The sequence below is a fragment of the Danio rerio genome, chromosome 16 (genome assembly GCF_052040795.2).
Source record: "Danio rerio strain M-AB ecotype USA chromosome 16, GRCz13ab, whole genome shotgun sequence".
Taxonomy (NCBI): domain Eukaryota; kingdom Metazoa; phylum Chordata; class Actinopteri; order Cypriniformes; family Danionidae; genus Danio; species Danio rerio.
Genome location: NC_141036.1, coordinates 45,732,927 through 45,742,853, shown reverse-complemented (window position 1 = coordinate 45,742,853; position 9,927 = coordinate 45,732,927). Strand labels below are relative to the sequence as shown.

The 9,927-nt window shown below is 35.9% G+C and overlaps 1 long non-coding RNA gene across 2 annotated transcripts; it reads right to left on the bottom strand.

Annotated features, from left to right (window-relative positions):
* Window positions 1-2,490: 2,490 nt before the first annotated feature.
* On the bottom strand, window positions 2,491-8,405 carry LOC147833452 (uncharacterized). Of its 2 annotated transcripts, none has more exons than XR_015512003.1 (3): window positions 8,354-8,405; window positions 6,557-6,784; window positions 2,491-3,114 (listed from the first exon to the last, which is right to left on the bottom strand). It is a non-coding gene; the product is annotated as an uncharacterized LOC147833452 (long non-coding RNA). The 2 variants fall into 2 exon arrangements; XR_015512002.1 differs by having other exon boundaries at window positions 6,653-6,784; window positions 8,354-8,388.
* Between the last annotated feature and the right edge of the window lie 1,522 nt (window positions 8,406-9,927).

Sequence of the window (9,927 nt, the reverse complement as noted above, 5' to 3'; positions counted from 1 at the left end):
TAAAATGCAGCGGGATGAACGCGTTAGAGGTTCCCCTCATTGAGCGTAATTATGTCGGCCCGTCGTTAAGCCATTTTCCCCTCGAACTTCCCTTGCAGATGTTTTAGAGACTTTCGAGTTTATTATCAATGTCAACAACACATTTTTTTCTTGTTTGTCAATGTTTGTCAAGTTCGCCTCAGAAAGGGGTGAAAGGGAAGTTTGTGGTAACTCTAGCGGCAATAAAACCCACTTTGACCGACGGGTTGAAAACAGATATTTTTTTAACGAAATCAGAGAATGCAAGACTTATGTAAATTGGGGGTCATGGCGGGTTAAGAGGAAATGGATGTGATAAAGGATGTGATGGTACGACAGGACGGTCATTGACTCTCAGTTTCCACTTTTTCAAAGCATGGCGTGTGTTCTAGACTCGTCTGGGTTTTCTCAAGGAGAAGAAATTCATAATCAAAGTGTTATTGCATCCCAGCCACTCCAGCGAAGTGAGAAAAGGTCGGAACTGTTGTGGAATGTCCAGTGGGAGGAAGTGAGATAATAATGGAGGCAGCTGGAATGAACAGATTTTTTTTTTTTTTTTTTTTTTTTGCTGTCAAAAAACTTAAGTAGTAAAGAGATTTTGTCATAAAGCCTATTTAAGGAAATGTATGAAAAGTCATTGACACAATTATTTGGAGTGGCTCCTCTTAGGTATAACAACCTAGCAAGTGTAAAATTAAAGCATACGGTTAGCCCTTGCTGGAGTTCATACCCAGGTGGCAAAGAATTCTGGTCCTGATTTGGCATAAATCCGGCACAGCAAGCATTTATCTGCCACTGGTATACAGCATCAAACATGACCCTGGTTTGTCAGAGGTCTTTAAAGCGGCACACAATACTTGGGCCAGATGTAAAACGTAGTATTTGGGCCAGATGTTTAGAATTGATATGTGGGCTATGTAAGTTTGGCCTTTCTTGACCCACATTTAAAATAAATTTTTATTATTTTCAAATAAAGAAAAAAATTCTACCAATCAGGTCACTTCAAAATACAGTACGCCCATAGCCATAGCTTGAAGCGCAATGATTCATGGGTTTATCAATTTCACTGTAGTCGTGACTTGTGACACACCAACATATCTGGCCCAGTTCAGGATCAGTTATGGATTCTTAACTTGGCTGACACTTGGCCCAGATATGGTCCATGCTTGGCCCTTGTCTGAAAGCCAGACTTGGTACAGTCATGTACCGTAATTCACTGGGGCATGTGGGCCAAGCAAAACCTGATTGTGTGGGCAAGAGCTAGGCAAGGGACATTTTGCTATGTGGGTATTTATAAAATCTGAATGTTTTTCACTGTAAAACTGTAACTGCATATTCTACAGTGCATCCGGAAAATATTCATAGTGCTTAACTTTTTCCACATTGTTTTATGTTACAGCCTTATTCCAACATGGATTAAATTAATTTATTTCCTCAAAATTCTACACACAATACCTCATAATGACAATGTGAAATTTTTTTTTTAAATTGTTGCAAATTTATTACAAATAAAAAACCTGAAAACTCACAAGTACATAAGTGTCACAGCCTTTGCCGTGAAGCTCTAAATTGAGCTCAGGTACATTCTGTTTCCACTGATCATTCTCGAGATGTTTCAGATGAATTTACCTGAGGTAAATTCAGTTGATTGGACATGATTTGAAAAGGCATACACCTGTCTATGTAAGGTTCCAGGGTTGACAGTGCATGTCAAAGCACAAACCAAGCATGAAGACAAAGGAACAGTCTCTTGACTTCAAACTGGGGTAACGGTTCATCTTCCAGCAGGGCAATGACCCATAGCACAACGCCAAAACATCAATGCAGTGGCAGCACAACAACTCAGTGAATGTCCTTGAGTGGCCCAGCCAGAACCCAGACCTAAATCCTATTGAACATCTCTGGAGAGATCTGAAAATGGCTGTACACTGTCAATTCCTATCCAACCTGATAGAGCTTGAGAGACAGACAGGTGTGCCAAGCTTGTGGCATCATATTCAAAAAGACTTTAGGCTGTAATTGCTGCCAAAGGTGCATCAACAAAGTATTGAGCAAAGACTGTGAATACTTATGTTCATGTGATTTTTCAAGTTTTTTATTTTTAATAAATAAGCAACAGTTTAATTTTTTTTCACATTGTCATTATGCGGTATTGTGTGTAGAATTTTGAGGAAATAAATGAATTTTATCCATTTTGGAATAAGGCTGTAACATAAAAAAATGTGGAAAAAGTGAAGCGCTATGAATACTTTCCGGATGCCCTGTATTTTAACAAAAATTAATAGGCTATAAAAAAAGTAGGCTACACTTAAAGTTAATACTGACTCATTTAAGGGATTCAATAGCATATAATATTAAAAAGTGTTTTAGGTCAATAAAATTGGTTTTAATTTGCCTGTATTTCACTTTTCCTAAAATCTGTAATTGATAAGTGCTATCTAAGTGCACATGAAAATAGCCTAATCAGTGGTAGTTTACTCAATCTGATGTGGTTCCAAACATTTGTGAGCTTCTTTTTTGTGTTGAACACAAAAGACACTATTTTGAAAATGTTCAAAATCGGTAACCATTGACTTGCATAATTAAAAAATGATAATAACAATAACAATAATAATTTGATGGAAGTCAATGGTTAACAACATTCCAATTTTTCCAACATTCTTCCAAATTTTTTTTTATTTTGTGTTCATCAGAAGAAAGTCTAAAAACAATGGGCATGAAGTTGTACTTACTGTATAGCCAACACAATGTCTAAAAGGGGACCATTAAAACAAAGGATAACCAAAAAATTCAAATACAAATTAAATGTTGTTAAAAAAACAACAAAATCTGCCCTTTAGTCAAAGAGGATGAGAACTGTTCACAACACAACCTAATAAGACACAGCTGAAAATGCATAAAATCACAAAGACAGAATAACAAACGCCTAACTAAAGGATTTGTGAGTAAACATTCAAGGGACAAAAATGGCTTGGTTCCATAGAGAAATTAACGTAGCACAACCAGTTCAGACTGCTCATCTGTTAATCTGAAGGTCTTGTTTTTGTAGGCCAGACGAAGTGATGCCTTTAACTCCAGTAGATTATCAGTAGGAACCTGAACACAGAAAAACAACATCATTCACTTTTTGTTCAGGTCTGTTGATACAGATTCCACACAAAATCAAAACAAGTGCTAATGAAAAATGACATGAGCACATGTAAACCATCTGAATACATGCAGAAAGCTAACTATAAAAAAATGTTGACTGCTTTTTTGGTCTTTTGTTCCTCTTTTTCCTAAACATCCTTTCGGTGCGTGTGGGTGAATGAGCAGCGTATTTGTTTTTCTTCCATATGAAGCTAATAAAAATGTCTCAAGCTTCTCTTAAGACTGCACTGGTGCAGGAGAACGCGTGTGGTTATTGTTTTTGCTGGTTATTAGTTTTATTGGCTGTTCGTGAGCAGCCTATTTGAACGGCACAGCTCATTTGAAGACTAAAGGGAAATGTTGGGGATTAGAGTCAATTTAGATATTTTTAAGCACTCGTAACTGAAAACATCCAGCCCTGGCAGAACACTCACACCAAGATTAATGATATTAAAGCATCCTGATTCATTGTTTGAGACACAAAGAGGCCCCATGTGTAAGATTTGTGGTGGGAAAGTTTCAATAATTCAATAATAACAATAATAATAATTATTAAAAAAAAAAAAAAACAGTCACATCTGTGGAGTTCATCCAGTTTGATCAAAATTTGGATATTTAAAAACTTTTTTGTTTTTGGAAAAAGGGCTATACATTTAACAGTAAATTACAACCTGCACATAATTATTTTTTACATTAAAACAAAAGGAAGTGGCTTTGAATTTCATGTTCCAGTGGCCAAAACCCTTTAAAATCCCCATTATGAAATGAAAAAGGTTCCTTTTTTGTCTTTAGGTTTACATGCATTAAAGGTTTTAATTACCTTCATTTTCAAATCAGCCAATTTTACAAAATGTCTCAAACTATTCATTCCATTAACCTCTCCATTACGGGAGTCTGCTGTGATTGGTCTGATACCCAGTCTGTTGTGATTGGTCTACCACTTATAGTTAAAAGTATATGGCGTTAAAAGTATCTGGCTGCAGACTTGCACATGCATTCTCAGACATGTACTCTGAGAAACATGCACTTAATAGAACTAGTTATGACTGTAAAAGATATGGACCTAGTATTCGGGACATCACCCATAGGTTTCTGAAGAACGCAAAAGAAGTAACAAGTAGGCGTGGCCACCCGTTGCCATTTTGGTATTTGAGGATACCAAACAAGAGCAAAGAGGCGGAGCATGACCCTTACAAGAAAGATACTGCAGTTTGTTTTAAAGTTTAAGTTAACTTCTGAAAAGTACAGTTTTTTGGACACAAAGAAACTACATTATTTTCGTATATTGCAGAATTACTCCAATACAAGTGAAGTACAATACAACCAACTGCAGTACATCTACTGCAATACAACTGAAGTACTACTACAATACAAACCCTGTACAACTACTGCAATTTAACTGAATTACTACTACAGTACAACTGCAGTACAATTACTGCAATAGTACTGATGTGATACCACAACTAATATGCTGTACAATTACTGCAATAGTACTGATGTGATACTACTACTAAAATGCTGTACAATTACTGCAATGGTACTGAAGTACTACAACTACTACAATGCAGTACTGCTACTGCAATGCATGTAAATATAAATAATTTATTGCACTTATGTACATAAGTATTAAAAGTGCACTTTAGTTTTATGATGTATTGCAGTATTGTAGATGCATTTCTGTAGTTAGTTATACTTCTGAAAAGCGCTATAAAATATATTGTGGTAGTACTTCAGCAATACAACTAAAGCACTGACACCTTGTTTGGAAACCACTGTCCACCGAGCAGGAAATGTAGTGGTTGTACTGCAGTAACATTGCAATATACTTAAATAATGCAGTTTTTTCATGTAAAAAAAAAACAAAAAAAAAAACTGCACTTTTCAAGATGTTAACTTAAACTGCAGTTTTCTTAAAAAAAACAAACAACAAAAAAAAACTGCAGTATTCTTTAAAAAAATCCAGGCATAAAACTGTATGACTGTTTTAGATGACTGTTTTATAGTCTACAGCTAATTAATCTGTCAGATTCTAGAGTGCATTCAAGTTCTAAAGAAAATGATAAATGATCCTAAATAAAACAAAAAAACATTTATAGAGTTGGTAGAAGTATATAATTTCACTCATCTGGGCAATGGAGGCCATGTGAATGGTTTGTGAGCACAATTAAGTGCACAGCATGCCATATCATAATTGTAAGAAATCATTTCAAAAAGCATTTGACTGTGTAAAGCCACATAAAACAAAGCAAAATTATAATGTATATGCAGAGCACAGCGGCTAATCAGACAGAATCAGCTGAGGTAACTTGGCGATGACCAGCAAAACCTAGCTGTCACTCAAGGTGACCCCCCCCCCCCCTTTAATTATGCAGACTTAATATAACTTAATATACAGGAAACGGATGAGTTAAAAAAAATCACCCCCCTCACAGTTGTCATGAAGGGTAATATTAGCTATATGAACCAAAATCGTTCTTTGTGCAGGCAGTCAGCTTATTTTCTGCTGTAAAGTTGGTCATTTTAACAATGGAGTCAATAGAAATCTGCTATTATGGAGCCAGGACTAGTGGAATTTCGAAGAATTGCCGTTTCAGTTACTTCCATATTTGCTTCACGAGGGAAATGGGGAGGTTGCCGCTTGGTAATGACACAGTGAGGGGTACTAGCGTTCAAATGCCAATTTCCATTAGTGAATTTCAACTCTGGAGGTTAACTTAATCCTGGTGCTTCAAACTTGGACTGTAAATATGGCATCAATTTTACCCTATCAATTCAACCTTAAGTCCAGTGTAGTAACGTAGGATTGAATTATTGATTGAACTCAAACTTCCATTGCAAGAATGACCGGTTGGCATTGTGTGAATGTGTTATGTATCTTTGTAGTTATGTATTAAGTATGTATGCACATACAGTGTTCAGCGTAATTGAGTACACCCCATTTTGAAAATGGAGATTTTTATGCATTTCTCAGTGATTTTAGACAATGTATTTTGGTGCATTTAAACAAAACAGATTTATTAAACAGATATATTTATTACTACTAGTTAGTTTACTAGTTTTTCGACCATTATCATAAGTTATTCTGTCAGATAAGCTCCAGATTTGGCTTCAGTATTGACTAATGTAATGTATATGCACAAATATAATATTTTATAGCCTCCTATTAAAAATATGCATTTAAAAGATAGATTTGTGAAAGGTGTAATTATTTATGTGGAGCACTGCATGTATATATGCATGTGTATGAATGTGTATGTGTATGTTTGTGTAAGTTTTAAAACCATATCAGCAGCATTGTCATTTCTTTCTTTTAGGGAGAATAAAAAAATCTTAGGTCTACATAACTGAGATAAAACAAATGGATAATAGCTATGAAAGAAACTCCAACGACATCCCTGCAGCAACTTGCCTGCGAATTGATTTGTTAGCTTTCTCTGAACAGTTTAGTTCCCACTGTGAAAAAAGAACCAAATGCGGGCTCAAGTTGTAATAACAAGTGTGTTACTGGCTGGAACAGTTGAAGGCTGCATGGACAGTTCTGTGGCTTTTCACTTCATCAATCCTCCACAGGGGAGAGCGCAGGAATGGTGGGATGCTTATCTGCTTCCATTTCATTTCAGCTCACTCTAAAGAATGCCTGAATAGGAAATAGGATAAAACAGAAACAGGGAATATACAATAAAACAATTTTCTTTATATGCAAATATGTTTTCACAAATAATTCATGATTTATCAAAAACTATCTTGTTTAAATGTCTTCTAAATTTTTGAACATATATACCACACATAAGCAATAATCCATCGCAATCTCACGGCAATCCGTAACTTTTTAATTTAGTGGCTAATTTGTATAAATTCGTACAATCTAATTTGTACAATTTACTACGATTTGCTCATCACCCAATGGGGTGGGGCTGGGTGCCACGCCTCTTTTTTAAAATCATACATTTTCGTACGACTGAACTTGTATGAATTAGCCACTAAAATGACAAAACATAAAATACTAACGTTTCCTTGTGATATCAGGCTGAATACTCATAAAGCTGGGGACTCATAAACATAAACAATAAAGAATCCTACATAGGTGTGGTAAAGTGTTTGCCTTCTTATTGAATTTTTTTTCACTAAAATAGGACATGCCTGACAAAGTGAAGTATACCAATAGATCCTCAAAATCTAGACATCATGCGAAGATCCAAAGATATTTAAAAACAAATAAAAAAGAAAATAATTGAGATCTACCAGTCTGGAAAAGGTTATAAAGCCATTTCTAAAGCTTTCGGACTGCAGCAAATCATTATCTACAAATGGAAAAAAAAAAAACTGTTGAAAACCTTCACAGAAGGGTCTGGCTGACCAAAATTACCCCAAGAGACGCAGCAACAACTCATCCAAGAAATTATAAAAAACACATAACATTAGCTGTGGTTAACTTAGTTAAGGTGAGTGTTCATGACTCCACAATAAGAAAGAGTCTGGACATAAATGGAAATGCATGGAAGAGTTCTAGAAGGAAAACCACTGCTGAGTTAAAAAAAAAAATCAGAAAGGCTCTCTCAGTTTTGCCAGAAAACATTTTAATCATCGAAGACTTGTATGAAAATATTCTTTGGACTAATGAGACAAACGTTGAAAACACATAAAGTTCCATTATGTGTGGCATAAAATTAACACCGCATTTCAGAAAAAGAACATACCAACAGTAAAATGTGTTGGTGGTAGTGTGATGACCTGGGGCTGTTTTGCTGCTTCAGAACCTGGAAGACTTGCAGTGATAAATGAAACCATGAGTACCAAAATATTTAAGGAGAATGTCCAGCCATCTTGATTGCAGTTGTTGTTGCTAAAGATGGCTCAACCAGTTATTGGGTTTAAGGGGGACACACTTTCCCAAACAAGGCTAAGTAGTTTTGTATTTTGTTTTTACTTAATAATAAAAACCTTCATTTGACAAAATTTTACTTTGATTGATGAACTGAAATATTAAAGTGTGACAAAATGCAATAAAAAAGGAAAAGAAAAAAGAAATCATTAAGGGGCAAACACCTTTTCACATCACTGTATGATTACAAATGTTATTTACAAGGAGGCTGAAAGAAACTAATAAAACGTGATAATACAGTATAATTAATATTAATTAAATACATATAAAATAGCGGTCCAAATAACAATCACTTGATCTATATCCTTATTTAAACGATCTCACCTTGTGTTTGGAACAAAGACGTTGCAACGTGTGCTCTAAGGAGAGAAAACAACTTTAGAGAGCACACAGATATATTTGCAGAGCATTATGAATGTCTGTTCAGTCACTTTAGGTTGCCCAGAGATGTCCAGAGATTTATGCAACTTTTTTAAATAGCTATTTTCCTTCTGGTTAGAACGTTTATTATGCAAATTACTAACCTTAGGCACACATCATGACTTTAAACTCACAAACAGAAAAACAAGTTTAAGTGTGCGTAAGGACATGTTGTAAATTATGCAGCAAGTTTCGTGAGAAGTTTAAATGTGTATATAAATACGAAAATCATATACAATTATTAGTTAAAGAAAGTCAATATTATCATGTTCAGGAGCCAACTCAATTGCTGTTCACACCTGGTATTAAGATGTGTTTTGGTCAACTAATAGTTGAGGGAGACATATTGCATGGCGTTTTAATCTCTTTCAACCACTTTTTAAATTTATGGGCAGGTGAACTTATGGGCTTCTACTGCCAACATTTCTACATGAACGCGAAAGGAAATATGGATAACAGCAGCTTTTGTTTCTGCTCTGATGGCCTCAAAACTACATCACTGTGGGTTTGTCTGAAAAATATACACTCACCAATCACTTTATTAGGTACACATCACTGGTACCGGGTTGGACCCCCTTTTGCCTTCAGAACTGCCTTAATCCTTCGTGGCATAGATTCGAAAAGGTACTTTTTAAAGAGATTTTGGGCTGTATTGACATGATTGCATCACACAGTTGCTGCAGATTTGTGGGCTGCACATCTATGATGCAAATCTCCCGTTTCACCACATCCCAAAGGTGCTTTATTGGATTAAGAGCTGACTATGGAGGCCATTTGAATACAGTGAACTCAATGTCATGTTCAAGAAACCAGCCTGAGATGATTTGTGCTTTATGACATGGCGCGTTACCCTGCAGGAAGTAGCTTCAAGGTTGGACATGTTGTGCGTTCAGAGACGCTATTCAGCATACCTGGGTGGTAATAAGTGGTTACTGTTGCCTTTCAATCAGTTCAAACTAGTCTGGCCATTCTCCTCTGACCTCTGGAAAGAATGCCCCTCATATTAGTTAAGAAGCCGAACCTCAGAGTTAAATAACGCAAAAAAACGAACAGAGCAATGATAATGCAGGGCTCTACACTAATCTTCCAATATGACATCATGCTAATTTCTGCCCAAATCCCTCTAGGATCTATTTGTTTTCATAGGAGATCTTATTTATGTTGAACTAGACGTCTCTCTTTGAGGTGAGTTTAAGTCTAAGACAGATTCATCAGTCATTGGTCTATCTGACCTAGTATAAACTCTTAAGGGAGTTTGGATAGCGGACCGACCGCTCTATCTTCCTCTGCAAATGTTCAGTAGGCACATTACATTACAGCTTTACATCTTCCCCCCCTCAAAAGCACTCGGAGAAACGGGTATTACACTAATCCCTGTCACCAATTCATCTTCAACACATATTGCTAATGCTACAATAAATTCAATCGCACCGTAGGGCTCATTTTCGAAAGAAAGAAAAGAGAGAGGTGGAGACAAC